The following is a 22,880-nucleotide window of genomic DNA, read 5'->3' on the forward strand; positions in this document are numbered from 1 at the left end:
GGCCAGGTCCAGTGGCTCACGCCTGTAAAACAAGCACTTTGGAAGGCTGAGGTGGGTGGATCTTAAAGCTTAAGCCCAGTTCAAGACCAGCCTGGGTAACATGATGAAACCCTGTGTCTTAAAAAAAAAAAAAAAGACAGAGAGAGAGAGAAAGAAAAAACACTGTTCCCAAGCTGCGGGCTCAGGACAATGTTTGATGCCTGGCCTAGCCCTCATCAATGGCCTTCACAATCCCTGCTGACTGGGAGTCAACCCCCAGTGAGTGTACTGCCAATACGGCCAAGTTTCTGAAGTTGGTGACATGTGAGGGTACCCCAAGACTGAACGGAAACAATCTCCTCTCAGATTCTGAGTGGGTCCAGCTCTTCTTACCCCTCCAAGCCTGCCATTCTCTGAGGAGTCCTCTCTTCCTCCACTGCTCTGCTTCCTCTCACAAAGGGGGAGTGTCCCACCACGTCCAACCCCAGGCTGGCAAAGTGACGAGAAAACACCCCACCCATCCCATGTGGGCAGCGGGCATGCGGCATGCTATGGGGCCATGAGAAGCAGCCAGGTGGGTAGGCCAGACCCTGACCCAGAGCAAGCAGAGCCCAGCGCAGGCTCAGCCACACTCCATGAGGGGCCACATCCATGAGGGCCCAGGAGCAACATCCCAGGCACACCCCAGGGATGAGCAGCACAGGCCGCCAACCACGTCATACCACACTCACTTGTGCAAAACACCCTCAAACTGCAAAAAGCCCACCCACGTGTCCACCAGCAGAAGAGCAAATGAGTCCAGGTGGCCCACAACACACGGGGCGCACGTGTCCGCAGACAGCACACTGGATTGGAAGAGCCAGGCACGAGTGTGTTTGCTGTGGCCTCCTGCATGCATGAGGGCCGCATGGTGCTGGGCGCCGGGCAGACAGGCAGGCAGCGGAGGGGAGGGGAGGTGAAGGAGGGGATCCCACAGGTACATGTGACAGGAGCTCTATCGTATGTGCACCTAAGATGTGTGCCATTCCTGCACGGATGTTATACCGCAAAGAACAATAAAAAACGACTACAACTGATTGCTGACCACCTCCCCAGATAAGTAACCAGGACACACCCTGATGCCCCACGTCCGGCCTGTGGGGGCACTGTGGAAAGCACAGGAAGTGAGCTTGGTGCGTGCCTTCCCCATTGTCCTGGCGTTCCATGCAGGCTGGGAGATGAGGCTGACAGTCTCACACCACCCCTGTTCCCAGAAGAGGCCAGTGCACCCCCAAGCAGGGGCTGCAACAGGGCTGCAAGCAGGGGCTGCAACAGGGCTGCAAGCAGGGGCTGCAACAGGGCTGCACAGAGGCTGCAACAGGGCTGCAAGCAGGGGCTGCAACAGGGCTGCACAGAGGCTGCAACAGGGCTGCAAGCAGGGGCTGCAACAGGGCTGCAAGCAGGGGCTGCAACAGGGCTGCACAGAGGGCTCCAGTTCCTTCCAGCACAGGAACAAACCCACACACCGAGGCATCCGTGAGTCCTACAGGTCCCAGAAGCACGGGAGCAGCTCGAAGCCTCTGCATTCAGGGGTCTCTGCCGTCCTGAGCTTCAGGATGAGTGGGTTCCCACCTAGCACACAGTACGCAGTGGGTTAGGGCAGGTGCTCTCCCTCCTCTGCCTATGAACGCTATACCACTCCCATGAAAGCCTGTAGCAGAACAGCGAGTCACGTCGCTTTGGCAGGGAACCTTTGGTTTACAAGCTGAGGTAAGATGACAAGTCTGTGTCTCTGCACCTCAGCTGAGCCCTCAGGACACAGCACATGAGCGCCCAGGGGCCTGCAAACAGCAAGGACCAAGGCATCACTGACCGTGACAGGCCCCAGTGTGTGACCGTGAGAGGCCCCAGTGTGGGTTCTCACAAGCTTGTTTCACGGTTTGACCCAGAGAGTACCTGTGAGTTTCCCCTACAGCCGGTGCTTCTAAAGGGCTAGGAGAAACGCAGGGCAGGATCCCCACACGCCAGCAGCTGGCTGGCCAGACCCCTGCCTGTGCTGAGGCATCCGCCACAAACATGACCGTGCAACATGCTTCAAGATGCCCTGTGACTCTCTCAGATGGGTCTTTTATTAGAGTTTCTAAATAAAGAAGTGATGGCCAACATCACAGGAAACCTTAGATACTATTCCTGCCAGTTGGTTTGAAAAAGCTTTAACTGTTAATTTGCTGATCCAGTTTTCAGCCACACGGTTTTCTGCCATGTAATCCACAGAACCCAGGCCTCTGGCCACTTGTCCAGGATACCTCTGGAGCTCAGAGCCACTGTCCTTGTGGGCTACTCAAGACTTGAGGGGTTGAGGCAAGAGCCACATCAACAGAGCTGGACCTGATGCCTGGCTGGGAGCAGGTGCTGGGGAGCAGCCACCAAATGCACACACGCCAGGGCACACAACTGCCTGCACCTCCAAGATCGTCGTCAGACCTAGAGGGGGGTGTGCGTCCACAGCACACTGGATTCAAAGACCCAGGAAACAGCACACTGGATTCAAAGACCCAGGAAGGAAGGAGTGTGTTTACTGTGGGCTTCTGTGGTGCTAGGGACCAGGTAAACACTGAAGGAGGCGCCATACGGGGTCCAGGAGGAGTCCTGTAGCAGGATATTGCCCAGATTTCTCACAATGTCCTCTACAATTAAGAGCACAACCACTGTTCCTTCTGCACTGGTGGGAACCCAGCACTTCAATGAGACACGAGGTTGAAGTGACGCTTTGTAAGGACGGAAAGCCACCTGTGGGCACCACACCCCCCGGGTGGGCCACGACAGGGAGCACAGGCACTAGGACACCCGGCCTGCCCTAAAAGCACGCCCTACAAGGAGTCCCCACTCTCTACCTATCTGCTTCTAATGTTCTGACTACATGAGAGATGATAAAAGGGTTTCAATACAAGTGTAACATTTTAAATATAAAGGAATATCTTTCCATTAGAAAACAACTGCAGGCCAGGCGCGGTGGCTCACGCCTGTAATCCCAGCACTCTGGGAGGCCGGGTGCGGTGGCTCATGCCTGTAATCCTAGCACTTTAGGAGGCCGAGACAGGTGGATTGCTTGAGCTCAGGAGGTGGAGACTAGCCTGGGCAACATGGTGAAACCCTGGCTCTACAAAAAAAAAAAAAAAAAAAATTAGCCAGGTGTGGTGGTGCACACCTGCAGTCCCAGCTATTTGGGAGGCTGAGGTGGGAGGATTGCTTGAACCTGGCAGGCACAGGCTGCAGTGAGTTGAGATCACACCACTCTACTCCACCCTGGGCAACAGAGTGAGACCCTGTCTCAAAAAACAAAAAACTGCAAATTAAAACGCCAAACACACAGATTAATGGATGAAGCCCCATGCCCAAATGCTCCCAAGGAAACGTCAGAAAGGAGAGGACTTCAGGTGGCTCGGAGTCCTCCGCCACGTGACCAAGCACAGCTGAGCACTGGGTCTCATTGGATTTGCCATCAGACACTCACAGTTTTCGTCACTGTTAACCCTACTGCACAATACATGAACATGGTCTAAGCAATTCTTTTTTTTTTTTTTTTTTTTTTTTTTTTGAGACAGTCTCCCTCTGTTGCCCAGGCTGGAGTGCAGTGGTGCGATCTCAGCTCACTACAAGCTCTGCCTCCCGGGTTCACGCCATTCTCCTGCCTCAACCTCCCGAGTAGCTGGGACTACAGGCGCCTGCCACCATGCCCAGATAATTTTTTTGTATTTTTTATAGTAGAGACGGGGTTTCAACGTGTTAGCCAGGATGGTCTCGATCTCCTGACCTCGGGATCCACCCGCCTCGGCCTCCCAAAGTGCTGGGATTACAGGCGTGAGCCACTGTGCCCGGCCTGGTCTAAGCAATTCTAACCATGCAGACAACGTGCAGGTCTTTCCTTGGTGGAAAGCAAGTTTGCCCAAGTCGCACGAGCAAGGCTGGAGTCAGCAATGCCTGTTCCTCTCCTTCTGTTCTCTAATGGTGTGGCCTTCAGTCTACTGTGTGTGGAATCCCCCTCTATTGGAACCACAGCTCCTGGGCTGCAAGCACCTGCTGAGCATGAGGGTCCAGCTTCCAAGCTCACTGTCCCGCAGGTGACAAGCAACACAGTGACCTGCCTCCCACATCAGCTGGTGCCAGTATCACGGTGACTCCCTACACACCAGGACCACTGTGTCGCGCTCTGCCACTCAGGAGCCCCAGGGGCCCCCACTATGGCCATCCCAGGACGCTGCCCATCAGGCTCCCAGGACACTGCCCCAAGCACCCAGCTTCAGTGGGTGTGCTGCCCCGAGATGCACTCTCACTGTGCCGGGGGATGGGACCTCTGCAGCCCAGCATGTCCACTCAGCGTCCATGTGTTGCCATAAGCGCCACACTGTGTCCTCCAGGATGTGGGTCTCTGTTACTCCCTTCCCTACCAAGCCAGGACAGCCACCTGCTTACAGGGGTGCTGACAAATACTGACTACCTGCAAAATTAAAACATGGGTTTGAAAAGGGCCTGAGTGGAAATCCTGTACTTAACATACACTCTGTTAAAAAAAAAAAAAAAAAAAAAGAAGGACCAGGCGCTGTGGCTCACACCTGTGTAATCCCAGCAGTTTGGGAGGCCGAGGCGGGCAATCACCTGAGGTCAGGAGTTCAAGACCAGCCTGGCCAACATGATGACTGTCTCTACTAAAAATACAAAAATTAGCTGGGCGTGGTGGCATGCACCTGTAATCCCAGCTACTTGGGAGGCTGAGACAGGAGAATTGCTTGAACCTGGGAAGCGGAGGTTGCAGTGAGCCAAGATCAGGCCACTGCCCTCCAGCCTGGGCAGCAAAGAGCAACACTCCGTCTCAAAAAAAAAAAAAAAAAAAGAGCGAGCTTTTGCAGAAACAAGTTTAAAAGAAAAAAATCATCTCTGCTCTTTTCAGCATTTAGAAAATCAGCCAGACAAAACAATAATTTCCCTTTCTTAGCTAAAAGGTTTGCCAAGTGAATACTTGGAGCAAAATAAGCCTAATTAGTAACAACCAAATCACCCAGATATAAATGCGTAATTGAAACCCATAATGAAAGCACATGAGGACCTCCTTTCCCTCAAAGTCACCACCGAGGGCCTCACTGGACTTAGGACCCAGGAAGGAATGATGAGTCCATCTGCTCGTGACCTGAGTCTCTAAACCAGGAGGACAGACGTCCTGGGTAACCGCTGATGGGTGAGCGCTGCACCCCCAGGATCCCTGTAACTATAGGTTCTCAAGCACACCAAGACCAGAACCCATATCCCATCTAGAAACTTCTTCCTGTGATGCCTGCCAAAAGGTCCATTTTTCAGTCCATTATCACAATGAAGGTGAAGTTTTGCTATTTAGGTCAAAATCATGCATTAGGCAATAAAACGACCTAGAGATGTCTGAATTCCCCCTCAGTACAACCAAAGGAGGAAGAGGGGCGCAGGTTTGCTTGAAGGCTTACACTAGCAAACAAACAAACAAACAAACAAACAAAGAGAAACCAAGAACTGGGAAAGCTGGTCGGTAGCACCACACAGGTCAGATCTGAAAGCCCCACGGTCTGAGGAGCCCATCCTGCCCTGAGCGCACGCAGCGCATGTGGAGAGTCAGATATAAAGGTGGCTCTTTCACAAACCATTTCGGAAATTTAGACGAACCCTCAATTTATTTAGAATGGGTTATTATATTTTATAATTTCTACACAGAAAATATTTTCTAACCGTATCATTTTATAACAAATTAGCAATAGCTAATGTTTCCTTTAAAATTTTTCAAGCACACAGAAAAGGATGAAGGAGAATACAAACACACATCCGCCATCTGTTCATTGTGCCATATTTGCTTTAGAATTCTAACATTTAAAAATTACATAATGGTTGAAGCCCCTTATATAAGCCCCACCCTGCTGTGGCTGCTCCTCAGCGTCGATCTGATTTTGGGGCTCAGCATTCCTCTCGGCGCTTTGATACTCACGCTACACACAAGCCTACACCAAAGCCGGCTGCTGTCTTTGCAGGTAACGCATTGGACGGTTCCTGCCGTACCTTTTCCCTTCAAGTTGTGCTTTGGGGTCTATCTGTGTGGATACAGGCAGTTCTACTGTTCTTATGACAACTGCAGTGTGCGCTCCTCGTTGTCTGAAAAATCCATTCTCCTGTTGACTAATATTTGTTTTTTCCAACTTTTTGCGAATACAAACAACACTAAAATGAGTATTTGTCTGTTTCTTTACATATCTAAAGTTTATAACTAGAAATGGAATTTCTAGCAAGAAACTGTAAAATGCTTTGTAAAATATCTGATGAAATGTCACACTCTATTCAGTGTGTATTCACAGTGTATTCAGTCATTCACAAACATGTCATCTTTCACTTTTGATTAGGGCAGATGTCTTCTGTTGTAATTTTTGTTGTTGTTGTTTTTGAGACGGAGTCTCGCTCTGTCGCCCAGGCTGAAGTGCAGTGGCACCATCTCGGCTCACTGCAACCTCCACCTCCCAGGTTCAAGCGGTTCTCCTGCAGCCCCCTGAGTAGCTGAGATTGCAGGCATGCGCCACCACGCCCGGCTAGTTTTTGTATTTTTAGTAGAGATGGGGTTTCACAATGTTGTCCAGGCTGATCTTGAACTCCTGACCTCAGGCGATCCACCTGCCTCGGCCTCCCAAAGTGCTGGGATTACAGGCGTGAGCCACAGCACCCAGTCCTGTTGTAAATTTTTTATCAAGAGATCTTGGTTAGAAAAGGGGAAACAGTACTTTGCACATCATCTTTTTTTCTAACACGATTACATTCTACAAAAAGACAATATAATTAACAAATTTCATTTAAATAAAAACTATAAACTCAAGTGCTAACAGGAGGCTGTTCATTGGCAAAACAAAATCTTGGAAGAGGCACAAGGGCCCAGAGAGCTCTGAAACCCCAGAAATCACACAGAAAATGTAGAGGTATGTGGACAGTCCTGGGGAGAGGATGCACAGCTTTTGCCCAGTTCTCAGAGAGTCCAGACCTGAAAAACGTTTAGGAAGGCACCTTTTCAATGTCCAAACGTGGGCAGTGATGTGGGAGTGAACATCAGCCAACAGAGTCCTGGACGGACATTCTACCTTCCAAAGCAGACCAGACTCACCAACACACCCGGAAAGAACATTTTTAAAATATAAATGGCTTCAGAATCCTTTAACATATGCCCAGGAAAAAATTAATAAGTCATAACCCAAGTCATGTGGACCGTTTATATGCAGTATTAGAAAAGAAATCAAGGTTTCCACTGCGAAAAGCCTGAAACCCACAGCTCTGTTTCTAAGGTGAATGAGATGGGTGAGATCCGCGGAGAAGACTGGACTTCTGCTGCCATCATGGCGAGCAGACCCGGTTTGGAAACAATGCTGTGGGTCCATTTCTCTCTGCATTAAATACACCACAGGGTTTTTCGTTTTAAATTATTAATCAGGCAATCACACCAAAAGGAAGCAGACAATTTAAGTTGTAACAGGGCAATCTGCAGACTCTCACGGGTTGGAGGGATAAGGCCCCATCGTGAACAGACCCCACCAAGCAGCGTCCCAGCCTTCCAGAAGGTTCCAGAAGGCCTGTGTGGGCTGCTGGGCTCGTCACCTTAGCAACGGCTCTGAACATATGTGCAGTGACACCAGCTGATTTCTGAAAGCTGTAAATAGAGGATAATGGCATAAAAAAAATTCCAGATTAAAGGACCACCCACTGCCTCCTCTCCCACCCCATCCAGCCCATAAATCCCACCGTTAACACTGGGAGCAATGCCACGTATGCAAACGTGGCTTTAATCCCCTCACACACCTCTTCATCTGCATAATGATATACACCTACAAAAGCAAAATAAGGTCCTTGGGTTAACTCTATCTGCACAAATGTGCACAAACAAAAAGTGGCCAAGAGATGGCAGAGTCTGGCACGGATGGACCAGCCCACAGCAGCCACGGCCCACTGCAGGAGTGCTGCACCTCCACCCACAGCAGCCACGGCCCACGGCAGGAGTGCTGCACCTCCGCCATCCACAGCAGCCACGGCCCACAGCGGGAGTGCTGCACCTCCTCCACGAACAGCAGCCACGGCCCATGGCAAGAGTGCTGCACCTCCACCATCCACAGCAGCCACGGCCTACTGCGGGAGTGCTGCACTTCCACCTCCCACAGCAGCCACGGCCCACGGCAGGAGTGCTGCACCTCCACCCACAGCAGCCATGGCCCACGGCAGGAGTGCTGCACCTCCACCGCCCACAGCGGCCACGGCCCACGGCGGGAGTGCTGCACCTCCACCCACAGCAGCCACGGCCCACTGCGGGAGTGCTGCACCTCTGCCACCCACAGCGGCCACGGCCCACGGCGGGAGTGCTGCACCTCCACCCACAGCAGCCACGGCCCACGGCGGGAGTGCTGCACCTCCGCCGCCCACATCAGCCATGGCCCACGGCGGGAGTGCTGCACCTCCACCGCCTACAGCGGCCACGGCCCACGGCGGGAGTGCTGCACCTCCACCGCCTACAGCGGCCACGGCCCACGGCGGGAGTGCTGCACCTCCGCCACCCACAGCGGCCACGGCCCACGGCGGGAGTGCTGAACCTCCGCCGCCCACAGCGGCCACGGCCCACGGCGGGAGTGCTGCACCTCCACCGCCCACAGCTCTGCTTCCCACCCTCCACCTCACACCACCATGGGCACTTGGTCCCTTCTCTCAGGGCCCTTCTAGATCTTGGCGTCTGGGCCTCAAAGCACAACACAGGTACTGACAGGTAGGTCTCCACCATGAGAGAGAAAAAGATGAGGTCAACTGCCTGGGCAAAGGTTCCACGTGGAACATCAAGAGCTGCTGGTGAAGGAGAGCGGCAGCCCAGGCTCAGACCTCAGAACCAGCTTCTATCTTTGAAGGATGCAGCCCATTTCACCTGAGAGTCGGAAAACGTTGAACTCCCCAGAGATGTTGAGGCCTTGGGAAGACAGCATTCAGTCTAGGATAAACCAGCAATACTCTGGACCAGGTTTGCAAAGAACTCGCCCAACAGGAACAAGGCAAAGCGTGAGGAGGAACGGGCAGGGAGAGGCCAGCGTGAACTCGCTGTGGCCTGCATGGCTCTCTCCTAGCACACCACGTGCCTGAGCAGGATATGCCTTTTCCTTATTTCCCCTCTATCATCTTTCTGAGGCATTATATGGAAAACTGGGTGAATAAATCCCCAAGTATGAGCTGACATTCTTAAGAGAAAAAACAAACTTGATACTTCATGGTGTAAAAATCTATTTATGGGCCCTACAGAATTACTTCTCACTATAGTCCTCATTAAAATTAAATACTAAATACTCTAAGGAAACACACAATTGCATGTTAAAACATGAAAAACATTATTACAGAATAACCAAACTTTTGTTCCCTCAGAGTGCCTTTCTGTGATCATTTATGCCCAACTGGCAAAGGAGTGGGGAAGGGACGGAGGTGAATGAAAAGAAGGTTCATATCCCAGAGCCCAAAACAGGCATCATTTACATGCTTCGTAATTCCGCATTTGGGATGCATAAACCAATAAAGACTATGTACTCATGTCTGTTTGCAAATATAAACGCTTTTTAAATTTTTATTTGAGACGGAGTCTTGCTGTTGTCACCCAGGCTGGAGTGCAGTGGTGCGATCTCGGCTCACTGCAGCCTCAGCCTCCCGAGTAACTGGGATTACAGGTGTGTGCCACCACGCCTGGCTCATGTTTTTGTATTTTTAGTGGAGACGGGATTTCACCATGTTGGCCAGGCTGGTCTCGAACTCCTGACCTCAAGAGTGATCCACCCACCTCGGCCTCCCGAAGTGCTGGGATTACAGGTGTGAGCCACCGCACTGGGCCTGAGCGCATTTTTTAAAAAGCAATACCTGTGTTCCCAAAAAGAGAAAAATTGACATTTAGTTATAAGCTCCAACACTTTAATTGCTTAAACTGAATTTGTGGCAAATTATTTCAAAGTAAAAATCAGCTCAGATTTGTGTTTTTATGTGTAATCTCTTAAAAGCCAGGGTACACAGGTATTCCTAACACATAATGTATGTGTGAGTGAGTGAGCAAGCAAATGAGACAGAGCTCGAGGTGGGCTGGAGGCATGTGAGGGTGCACGCGAAACACAGTGCCTCCTCTTGGAGTTGCCAGAATTCACCTCGTTCAGAACCTCACCCCAGTCAGAAAACACAAGGCAGCAACTGGCCGGAACTTGGTCAGTCACATCCATAAACCACCAATTACCTTCACAGACCACGACTAACAGGTTTATTACAGATGAGTCACAGCTCATGTTTTCAAGGAAGGGTCTCCAACTGAGCAGTCACCAGTGCAGCGTGCGTCAGGGCGCGCCTCCCTCCAGCGGTCCCCGCGTCGCCCATGTCTGACACAGTTTATGCTTCGCAGGCGGTAAGGCTCCGCTCCTCACTCCCATGGACCAACAGAGTAGGGAAAACGAAGGCACGTTGGAAACTACGGATCACGGGCTGTTTTGGGTGTGGGAAATCCACCCACCCACACTCACGGCCAGCTCTGACCGTCTGAACCCAGGGGCACATCACAGACATAAATATCGGTGCAGGCGGCCAGCCACTCCTCAAGCCCGGCCCCGCCCCTCCTGCTCCCAGCGGAAGCTTTTGGTGCAGGACTTCCCGGGCCTCAATCTCCTCATCTATAGGCTGGGAACAAACCCTGGAGTCTGTGCTCTGGGAGGAGCACACACGGGCAACCCTGGCTCAGGACAGCTTCCCAGCCCCTAAGTCATTACTAGGGCTTAACGATCCATTTCAAATTACATCTGCACGGTGCTTTACTTTCATATGTTATTTTATTTGGAGCCTCTAACGAGCCTCAGCTAACAGATGGTATTATTTCCACATGGCAAACAAAGAGACAGGAGCTGCAACCATCCAAAGACACCTCTTTGCTATGAATGCCTGGCCAGGCCTCCAGGCAGGACCAGCAACTCCAGACCCCGTCAGGGCCAACACAGGCCACTGCTGTCCACACACTCCTGGAAAATATCCGTCTGTCTGAAGCGAGTGACACAGATTTTACCCTCTTGAGGATAAAATAATCCCATCTGCCAAAATGACCCACAAATAAAGGCTCCTCCTTGTCTGAACGCTGCCTCAGCGTCTGAGGGATAAGCCCACAATGCAAGCGTCCGGGAGGACACTCCAGGATGAGGGGCCCAGGAAGAAAGAGGGCCAGAAATGAGGGCACCCTCACGCATGCTGGGAGCTGCCGACACCTTCAGACTGGGAAGAACAAAGAGCTCCCAAGCACGAGGGCACGGGAGCACAGCGGAGGGCACAGGAGCACAGCAGAGGGCACGGGAGCACAGCAGAGGGCACGGGAGCACAGCGGAGGGCACGGGAGCACAGCGGAGGGCCAGACGTGAGGCCAGAGGCGGCTGGAGCAGCAGCTCCCACCCAATAGCAGACGAGGTGTGAGACTCTCAACCACCTTCCAAGTTTTCTGTTCATCTTCAAGAGAACCTCAAACTATATTTTCCTTAGTTTCATTACCAGGCTCCTTGTAGAAAATACCAGTGAAAAAGAATGGTTGGCAGAACTGAAAATCTCAGGAAAAAGCACAAACACAGCACACAGCAGAAGCAGGCGCAGATGAGGCAGGAGGAACGGCAAGGCCAAGAGGTGCTCCAGGGAAGCCCAGCTCGGATGGTTTCTCAACCACTCCCTGCTTAAAAACTGCTTCACGGCCTGAAAGGGCACTAAAATCTGGGAGCATCCATCAGGAAATGGAAAAGGCAAACTCCCAACATAACCACAAAAAGACACTGTACAATATCCAAACTGTAAAGATGGAAAAAAAAAATGGAGCGGCAAAAAAACATATTACAAACCCCCCCGCCCCACCCCCCGGCAAAAGGAGAGAGAGAAGACCCATCGCGACAAACGGATGGAAAGCACTCGACACCACAGAGCTCAGTGCCGACACCCCCCCGGCACCGGGTGCCCCGTGTGGGGAGGCTCTTCCCTTCGTGGGTGGACGAACGCTGGCTGCTATTAAGGGCTAGCACTGGGAGGCAGTCCCGTCCATTCCTCTGTCCCTGCAGCCACGGAAGGACGCAGCCCCAAGCTTCCAGAACTGTGAGAAATAAATTTCTGTTCTTTATAAATGAACCAGTCTCAGGCATTTTGTTACAGCAGCATAAACAGGCTAAGGGAAAAAAGTAAATGGACTAAGAAATACAAGACCAAGTTTGTCAGATTGGAATGGAAAAAGTAATCCAGCTGGCTCAGCACGAGCTGAGTGATGTTTAATCCATGAACAAACGTTTCAGAAAACACACACCAGGTACATGCTGTGCACACCAGGTATATACTGTGCACACCAGGTACATGCTGTGCACACCAGGCTGGGCTTCCTCTATCAATGCTAGGTACAGACTTGAGGCCAGAATGCATTCCAGGAGGTAAGGTGAGCCACTATAATATGGCAAAAAGTTCCTTTCACAAGAGAGCTAAGACAGTCTGACATTTATGCAAATAAAAGCCTCTGAGTAAAGAACAAGAATCAACACAACAGGCCAGACACAGGCTCATGCCTGTAATCCCAGCACTTTGGGAGGCCAAAGCAGGCGGATCACTTGAGGTCAAGAGTTTGAGACCAGGCTGGCCAACATGGAATGACCCTGTCTCTACTAACAATACAAAAAAAAAAATTAGCCGGGCGTGGTGCCGGGCGCTTGTAATCCCAGCTACTCGGGAGGCTGAGGCAGGAGAATCCCTTGAACCCAGGAGGTGAGGTTGTAATGAGCCAAGATCACGCCACGGCACTCCAGCCTGCGCGACAGAGGGAGACCACGTCTCAGAAAAAAAAAAAAAAAAAAAAGAATCAACATAACACAGAAAATGCGCCTCAGCCACGGAGCAGATATTAAAGTGCCTTTCAGTAAAGAACAGACAAGGAGACAACCCTAACCCAGACTACAAGACAGAAGATCTGAAAGCAAGACCAAGCTGGAGCTAAACATATAAAATCATCCAATAATCACATAGAAAATAACACAATAATCACGCAATCCATTTTTCAAGCTCCCAGGGAACAACAGTCATCCAAACTCGATCACACAGACAACTACACCGCACGCCTAAAAACTATGAGAGTCACCTTCTGAAGTGACAGTGCAGTTCAGATGGGAGGATGGTGACCAGAAAACACAGCCTTCAATCTGGGAATTAAGAAATGCATTTCTAAGGATGAGGGAGGAGGGAAACCAGAGTAGGAATTTCGAATATTCAAAACTGGAAATGACAGAGATGCTATACAGCAAGGTGGGAGATCCAGGTAAAGTGGTTGTTAGAGGGAAATGTATTTATATTTATCGCTAGAAGGCATCCCAATAAAGAGACTCTAAAAGTTAGAATACAACCAAAAGAATAGAAGAAAAACATGAGAAATGTACAAACATAAACGAAACAAAAAGCAAACATGTAACAGAGACTAAACAAAGTCAAAGGTGAGTTTTATTTTAAATGACCTATAAAACAGAGAACAAGCTACACGACACAATAGGAAAGCAACAAGACAAAATAGGAAGGCGCGAACTGTCTGCGAAGCAAATGGCCCAATCCCCAAGGTTGGTCAGTAGCAGGAAGAGAAGGCTCTGCTGGGTGAAAGGCCAGCTACAGGGGGTGACTGAGCACATGGGCTGAGCTCCTAGGCCCGTGGAGGTGTATCTCGTTGGTCCGGGCGTCAGAGGAAGCAGCAAGCAGCTTGCTGAAATGGAAATGTGAATGAAAACACTGCCACAGCAGCACCTGGGTGAGGGCTTCTTTCAATCTCTGGCAGTGTAGCCTTGACAAGCTGACACATAAGTCTGACTGTCGCACATGTGTGTACATGTATGTGTGTACGTGAACATGTACACATAAAAAGAGTTCCGTTCGGCCGGGCACACTGGCTCATGCCTGTAATCCCAGCACTTTGAGAGGCCAGGATAGGCGGATCACGAGGTCAGGAGATCAAGACCATCCTGGCTAGCACGGTGAAACCCCGTCTCTACTAAAAAATACAAAAAAATTAGCCGGGCGTGGTGGCAGGCGCCGGTAGTCCCAGCTACTAGGGAGGCTGAGGCAGGAGAATGGCGTGAACCTGGGAGATGGAGGTTGCAGCGAGCCAAGATCGCGCCACTGCATTCCAGCCTGGGCGACAGAGCGAGACTCCGTAAAAAAAAAAAAAGTTCTGTTCTCCAGGTTGTGAAAATGTGACTATTTTACATTCTATTTCTCCTTATCGGTTTTTCCTAATTTTCTAAAAGGTTGAGTATTGCTTCAGTAATAAAGGTTACTTTTTAAAAAAGAATACAAAGAGATGACCACAAACATCTCCAACATTAGGCATCTCCAACATTAGGAAAAACATATGCAGTTTTTCACCAGTAAGAATGGTGTCAGTCAGTGGGTGTTTCTCAGAACGTCCTCCATCAGACTGAGGAAACTCCCTTCTGTTCTTACTTTGCAGAGCACTTTCCTTATGAATAGGTATGGGATTTTGTCTTTTTTTTTTTTTTTTGACAGCATCTCATTCCATCACCCAGGCTGGAGTGAAATGGCATGATCTCGACTCACTGCAGCCTCTACCTCCTGGGCTCAATGGATCTTCCCACTTCAGCCTCCAGGGTAACTGGGACTACAGGCGCGCCACCCTGCCCAGCTCATTTTTGTATTTTTTGTAGAGATAGGGTTTCACCATGTTGCCCAAGCTGCTCTGCAACTCCTGGACTCAAACAGTCCTCCCATCTCAGCCTCCCAAAATGTTGGGATTACAGGCATGAGCCACCATATCTGGCCTCAAATACCATTTTTAAAAAAAGTCTTCTCAGATGATCTTATGGCATTTCGTTTTTCTTATGTCAATATGGTACACTACATTGATTTTTAAATGCTAAACCAAATTTGAACTTCTGAGATAAACCCCGCTTGCTCATGAGGTATCGCTATCCTTTCTATCTCCTATAACTTAATTTACGTCAGTATTAATGTGGGTGTTTCTCTAATTTTGCTATCAAGGTGTCCCTGACTCATAGAAAGACTGGATGTGGAAGGGCTTCTATGTAACTGACTTTCCTTATTCTTTAAATGTATAGTACAAATGACCAAGTCAGTCAACTGGGACTGAAGGTTTCTTTGTGGGAAGGGTGTTAACTAAAATTTCAATTTCTTTAATAGATACAGGACTATTTAAGCTATCTATTTCTTCTTCAGTAAGCTGAAGTAGTTTAAGTCTTTTGAAGAATTTGTCTATTTCATCTAAGCTGTCTAATTTATTGGCATAAAGTTAACAAAATTCCCTTATTGTACTTTGAATGGCTATAAGATCACAGCAATGTCCCTTTTCTCATGTCCATACTAAAAATTTGTTGCTTCTTTTTCTCCTGATCCATTTGGCTAAGGGGCTACCAGTTTTATTGTCTTTAAAAAAAAAAAAAAAAAAACCCAGCCGGGCATATCAGCTGAAATCACGAGTTCAAGACCAGCCTCGTCAACATGGTGAAGCCTCATTTCTACTAAAAATACAAAAACTAGCCGGGAGTAGTAGAGCACACTTGTAATCCCAGCTACTCAGGAGGCTGAGGCAGGATAATCGCTTGAACCTGGGAGGCGGAGGTTACAGTGAGTCTAGATGGCACCACTGCACTCTAGCCTGGGGGACAGAGTAAAACACTGTCTCAAAAAGTAAAAAAAAAAAAAAGAATAATAATTATAGTAATCAAGACAGTGTGGTGTTAGCAAAAGAATCAATAAATAGAATGATGGAACAGAAAAGACCAAAAACAGGCCAGGCGCAGTGGCTCACGCCTGTAATCCCAGCACTTTGGGAGAACACGGTCAAACCCCATCTCTACTCAAAATACCAAAAATTAGCCGGGCGTGGTGGCGGGCGCCTGTAGTCCCAGCTACTCGGAAGGCTGAGGCAGGAGAATGGCGTGAACCCGGGAGGCGGAGCTTACAGTGAGCTGAGATCGCGCCACTGCACTCCAGCCTGGGCAACAGAGCGAGACTCATCTCAAAAAAGACCAAAAATAGACCCACATAAATATATAGTCAACTAATTTCTTAACAAATGTAAAGAAAGTGAATGGGAAAATAATCTTTTCAACAAATGATGCTGGAAATAATTGAATATCCTCATGCAAAAAACAAAAACCTCTAACCTTACCTTATGCCATACACAAAAATTATTTCATAATTGAAGTAAATATGACTGAAAACTATGTATCTTGTAGAAGAAAACTTGCTCTACGATGCTGGCTTAGAGAGATTTCTTAAAGACACAAAAAGCACAAAGTACCCAAGACAAAACTATGAAGTTGGACTTCATCAAACTAAAAACTTTAGCTGCTCGAAAGACACTATTAAGAAATAAAAACACAGGCCAAATACTTGTTAAAACACACACACACACACACATTCAAACAACAAATAGCTGGTAAAGGACCTCTGTCTAGAATCCATAAAGAACTCTCAAAAATCAGCAGACAACCCGATTTTTAGAAATGAGCAAATGGCAGATATGAAAGTGAAGACACATGCTTCACCAAAGCAAATACATGGATAGTCCCTTCCCCCCACCAAAAAAGCCACATGAAAAGACAAGCAACATCATTTGTCACTAGGGCACTGGAAATTAAAACCGCAATTCACTAGAATGGCTAAAATGGAAAAGATGGACTACACCACGTAACGGCAAGGACAGAGCAGATGGAATTCCCATTCAATGCTGGTGGGAACACAAAACTGTTCATGTAACATGTGACCGAGAAACCCAGACCCAGAAAAGGTACCACATCCAGCCATCTGATGCTTTGCATGCAACTACTCATATCAGCTTGACTCCCAACAGCTAAAACTAGGAAACAACGGACATGTCTATAACTGCTTATTGGATGAACATGCGACGTATCTACCCCCTAAAAAGCTACTCCGTAAACTACTGACATACACCACAGAACCCAGATCAATCTCAAAAGGAAGATGAAACACACCAGACACAAGACTCCACACTCAATGATTCCATTCATATTAAATTCTAGAAAAGCAAAAGCTACAGTGACCGAAAGCACATCAGCATCCTGGGTCCAGGAAATAGGAGGACGTGCTGCTGCAAAGAGGAAAGGGGGAACTTTCTTGGGGTGATGGAAATACTACTCTGTATCATGACTGTGATGGTGGGAACAAGACAGTTCCAACTGATTCCTTAAAACTCTCACATCTGTAGTCATGAGCAACATGATGCTCATGTTGAGTGTGGTCAACAGGCCACATTCATGATGGTGGTATGTGCTACCATAAGATGCTAATGGAGCGGAACGGGTCCCATGGCATAAACACCTACCACTGTGTTACGATTTCTTTACACGATTCAGCAGGGTGACTCAGCAACAGGCTCTACCATGTAGCTTAGGTGTGTGGGAGGCTCTGCCTTCTGGATCTGGGTACACACACTCTGTGATGCTCAGAGGACAAGATCACCTAACAACGCATTTCTCAGGATGCATCCCCCGACCGCTATTAAAATCGATGCATTCCAAAGTATTTAAACTGTACCTCAAAGAAGCTCTCAGAGAGAATGCACGGGAGTGGACGATGGCGGGCACAAGAGCTCATCAAGAGCACTGTTGCAAAGAAAAGCAGAGAGGCGGCAGCGGCAGCTGGTGGTGGGCATGGGCGAGGGGTTCCACGGCAAAGAATGAAATTGAATGCCCATCACCCCACGCCCACAGGCCACCAAACACATCTGGAAAAGCAGAATACATTCCTGAAGGGGATGGCATCCATGGCCCTAGGGAAGGAAGACCAGATCCCAACAGGAGCAGGATGAGGCTGTCCTTGATACTGAGCAGGCAGCACTTCCAGGATGGTCTCCAGGGCCTGGAGGGATGTGGTGCGCAGGTGGCTGACTTCACCACACACCCTCCACTACCTCCGCAAATCACTCCAGGCATTCATTACCCACTACACCAAATAACTGATTCTCATTTCATAAATATACGTATTCAAAGAGGATCCTAGCGAACTTTTTCAAGAAAACACTGGATACAGACTCTCGGGCATGTCTGTAAGTTAAGGCATGGAGATGAAGCTTCTCTCTGTGTTTGGCATTGAGGCAATGCTGCTGTGGGCACTGCAGACATAGGCCCTGTGACCTGGGCACAGGTTCGTGTCATGCCACACAGCATGCAATTCCATGGACACAAAATGACCAGAACAGCAGACTCAGAGAGGACGCAGAGGCTGCAGGGGGAACAAGGAGTGACGATTAAAGGTCCAAGTTTCTTTCTGAGGTGACAGCAATGTTCTAGAACTGACAGTCCTGGTGGTTGAACAGACCCGTGAATACACTAACAACCTTTGAACTGTGCGCTTTATCTGGGTAAGCCCACGGTCTATCAATCCTCTCAATCAAGCTGATATTCTCTCTTTTTTGGAGACAGTCTCACTCTGTCGCCCAGGATGGAGTGCAGTGGTGCGATCGTGCCTCACTGCAGTCTCTGCCTCCCAGGTTCAAGCAATTCTCACGCCTCCGCTGAAATGACAGGCACAAGCCACCAGGCCCAGGTAATTTGTGTAGAGGCGGGGGTTTCAACATGTTGGTCAGAATGGTCTCAAACTCCTGACCTCAAGTGATCCGCCTGCCTCAGCCTCCCAAACGCTGGGATCACAGGCGTGAGCCATTGCACCTGGCCGATTATCTTCTTTGAAAAGCATGAGACACGTTTCCCTAGGGATGGAATGCTGGACACGAGACAAGACTTGTCCTAAGGACTGGATCTCACAGTGGCCAGGTATGCATCACGCCACGCGGTGCGGAGCCCTGGGGGAAGGCAAGTCAAGAAGCCAGGGGTCTAGGCACCGCAATGTCTCAAGGCAGCCCCCCAAGAAAACCAAGCAGAAGGCCACAGTGATGCCCTCCTGCTCTCAGGTCAGCGGCAGGAGGGCACTTGCTGATGCTGGGCACAGAGGAATGTCAGGGCAGATCTTCAGGGCTCACACCCTTCAGAGCTTCTGGCAAGCTCAACACAGTGAGCAAGCCCTGCCCCCAAGAGTGAGGCCCTTGTCAGGGCCACTTCCTCTCGCCCTGGCCCATCCAGATCTCACACACACTGTGGTAGATCTTTGAAGGGTAAAAGCTCTGTCCGCTCCACTCATCAGCACCAAAGTGTTCTGTGCCTAGCCCTTGTCCACCCAATTCACCAGTTTATTGAAGCCTCAGCTGGGTGAGTCCCGCTTGCCTCTGAAAATGTGTGTGCTCAGCCAGGCAGATTCTTGAGTGGGTTTCCTATGTGCTGCTGCACTCCTTCAAGATGACCACATGGGCCCCCAAGCCGGGCCCCTACCTGCTTTGTCAGCATCTTGTCCTTTCCCTCTTTTCTCTCACGGCTTGTTCTACTTCACGGCATGTTTAAGCAAAGGGGGTCACTACAACAAAATTATTTTAAAACAAACATACTTCAGAAAAGTTTATGGAAAACATTAAACCTTGAATATACTAACTTTACAGGATCCATTTACTTCACCCTAACACTGAGTTAAAATTATAACAAGAGAAAGTAGGGCTGGGCGCGGTGGTTCACGCCTGTAATTAATCCCAGCACTTTGGGAGGCCAAGGCAGGCGGATCATGAGGTCAGGAGTTCAAGACCAGCCTGGCCAATATGGTGAAACCCCGTCTCTACTAAAAATACAAAAATTAGCCGTGCATGGTGGCAGACGCCTATAATCCCAGCTACTCAGGAGGCTGAGGCAGGAGAATTGCTTCAACCCAGGAGGCGGAGATTGCAATGAGCCAAGATGGCGCCATTGCACTCCAGCCTGGGTGACAGAGTGAGACTCCAACTCCAAAAAAAAAAAAAAAAAGAGAGAGAGAGGAAGTAAACAAAGTTTCTATTTATTTCTCCAGAGGATCTCAAAAGTAGAGCTGGAAATGCTAGCAGTAAGAGGAACACCAGTCCAAGGCAACTAGAAGGAACTGGTCACTTTTTCATTTTTTTGAGACAGAGTCTTACTGTGTCACCCAGGCTGGAGTACAGTGGTGCGATCTCGGCTCACTGCAACCTCCGCCTTCCGGGTTCAAGCAATTCTCCTGCCTCAGCCTCCCTAGTAGCTGGGATTACAGGCATGCACAACCACACTTGCCTGATTTCTTTGTATTTTTAGTAGAGACGGGGTTTCATCATGTTGGCCAGGCTGGTTTCGAACTCCTGACCTCAGCTGATCTGCCTGCCTGGGCCTCCCAAAGTGCTGCGATTACAGGCGTGAGCCACTACGCCCGAACTGGTCACATATTTTATGGAACATAATGTTTTTCATGATCAACGGCCACTATGGGAACACAACACACATCAGCCCTGAGACACCCGAAACAAGACACAGCAGCCTCTGTAGCCTCTCATGCAGGGAGCGTGGGGCATGTCTGCCACAGGGTGAGGGGCGGCGGGCAGAGCTGGAGACATAAAGGCGGAGCTGGCTTCCAGCCTTGTGAACCAGCCCGGCTGAATGCCCCAAGTCTGTAAATAATTGATGGGAGCCGGAGCACCCAGCCCTGCAGGGCTCTCGGGAGCTGCCCGCCCAACAGTCCCATGCCTGGCACTCCCTCAGGTGCCGCCTGCAAGGTCACTCCACTGCTTCTAAATAATGCACTGCACAGATGGCGGAAAGTATACCTTTACCCTTCAAATCTTCCAAGGCACGCATTTTCACAAATTTTACATATATATAACTAAATTTTGCATTCAGCCAAAAAAAAAAAAAAAAGAAAACTTCATGTTGAAACACTGTATCTCATCCTAGAATTTGAAAAGCCTCCTTTTCCTTCTCACTGTCAATCTTTTTTGAAGTCTCAAAAATGATTTTACTAACATTAGACAAATACCCAAATATAAAAAGTGCTTGACACAGTCAACACTGCAGCAGTGAGGTCCACTATGCCAGCGCAGTGCAGAGCCAGCCCACCTCCCTGCACCAGTGGAAATGTCACAGAGGGCAGAGGGCAGCATGCCCAGCACCTGCTCTTGATAGGGAGGGCACTTCTAGGCTGGAATACTCAAGAGATTTGATTGTGTGTCATCAAAGCATGCTTTAAATACAAAAGCTGGCAGGGCACGGTGGCTCACTCTTGTAATCCCAGCACTTTGGGAGGCCGAGGCAGGTGAATCACCTGAAGTCAGGAGTTCAAGACCAGCCTGGCCAACACGGTGAAACCACGTCTCTACTAAAAATACAGAAATTAGCCGGGCATGGTGGCGAGCACCTGTAATCCCAGCTACTCATAAGGGAGGCTGAGGCAGGAGAAATCGCTTGAAGCCAGGAGGCGGAGGTTGCAGTGAGCCGAGATCACACCTCTGCACTCCAGCCTGGGAGACAGAGTGAGACACTCTCAAACAAAGGCTGTGAGTGGCCTCGAAGCTCGTTCTTCTAGCTCCTTTGGCAAAGAAAATGCCCCCAAAGGAGTGAGGGCAACAGACTTTCCAAGTCCCAGGAAATGCACAGATTCACATGCTGAAGACCCACCAGATGCAGGAAGGAAACGCCAGAACAACATGTTTGCTTTCACCTAAAAACATCAGAAAGAGTCGAAATGTTGCTGACATTTCCTGGGCAGCTGCCCTGTGGTCTCCAGTCTGGCCAAGGAGGCTCAACCCAGTTGCTCCCAACATACTCCCATCCCAGGCGAACCTATGCTGGTGATGCTCGGGAGGCGGGCAGAGGGCTCACGGAGGGAGGGCGGAGGGCTCACACCCTCAGGCTCGGAAGGAGGGCGGAGGGCTCACACCCTGAGGCTCGGAAGGCGGGCGGAGGGCTCACACCCTGAGGCTCGGAAGGCGGGCGGAGGGCTCACACCCTGAGGCTCGGAAGGCGGGCGGAGGGCTCACACCCTGAGGCTCGGAAGGCGGGCGGAGGGCTCACACCCTGAGGCTCGGAAGGCGGGCGGAGGGCTCACACCCTGAGGCTCGGAAGGCGGGCGGAGGGCTCACACCCTGAGGCTCGGAAGGAGGGCGGAGGGCTCACACCCTGAGGCTCGGAAGGAGGGCGGAGGGCTCACACCCTGAGGCTCGGAAGGAGGGCGGAGGGCTCACACCCTGAGGCTCGGAAGGAAGGCGGAGGGCTCACACCCTGAGGCTCGGAAGGAGGGCGGAGGGCTCACACCCTGAGGCTCGGAAGGAGGGCGGAGGGCTCACACCCTGAGGCTCGGAAGGAGGGCGGAGGGCTCACACCCTGAGGCTCGGAAGGAGGGCGGAGGGCTCACACCCTGAGGCTCGGAAGGAGGGCGGAGGGCTCACACCCTGAGGCTCGGAAGGAGGGCGGAGGGCTCACACCCTGAGGCTCGGAAGGAGGGCGGAGGGCTCACACCCTGAGGCTCGGAAGGAGGGCGGAGGGCTCACACCCTGAGGCTCGGAAGGAGGGCGGAGGGCTCACACCCTCAGGCTCGGAAGGAGGGCGGAGGGCTCACACCCTGAGGCTCGGAAGGCCGGCGGAGGGCTCACACCCTGAGGCTCGGAAGGCAGGCGGAGGGCTCACACCCTGAGGCTCGGAAGGAGGGCGGAGGGCTCACACAGACCCACAAGGACCAAAGAGGAACGTGCACGACTCCAGCACAAACGGAGGATGATGGCAGAATAGAAGAGCTGATTAAGTTTCTGCTGCTTGTACCATAAACTTTTCATCAGCCAGACTGTTTGCCTGAAAGACCTAATCAAGGCTGACAAGAATTCAAAGCCATTTCAAAGTGCTCCTCAGGGGTGAACGTGGCCCCATGTCCGGCACATGCTCTGCTCTGAACGCTCTCTCTTCCAGCAGGGATGGCCCCAGACATCGAGTATCACAACCAACTCAAAAATAGACTGAAAT

General features: G+C 50.3%; 1 protein-coding gene across 12 annotated transcripts in view; it reads right to left on the bottom strand.

The window, feature by feature from the left end:
• ANKRD11 (ankyrin repeat domain containing 11) overlaps positions 1-22,880 on the bottom strand; it is a 222,184-nt gene that overhangs the window by 69,149 nt on the left and 130,155 nt on the right. Inside the window, exon 1 of one of the 12 annotated variants that reach the window (XM_063597827.1) lies at positions 1,485-1,585. The exons of the other annotated variants lie outside the window; for them this stretch is intronic. The gene's annotated coding sequence lies outside the window, so the exon portion shown is untranslated. Of the gene's footprint in view, positions 1-1,484; positions 1,586-22,880 lie in introns of those variants that run through there. 12 annotated transcript variants of the gene reach the window in all.

Source organism: Pan paniscus, chromosome 18 (assembly GCF_029289425.2).
Source record: "Pan paniscus chromosome 18, NHGRI_mPanPan1-v2.0_pri, whole genome shotgun sequence".
Taxonomy (NCBI): Eukaryota; Metazoa; Chordata; class Mammalia; order Primates; family Hominidae; genus Pan; species Pan paniscus.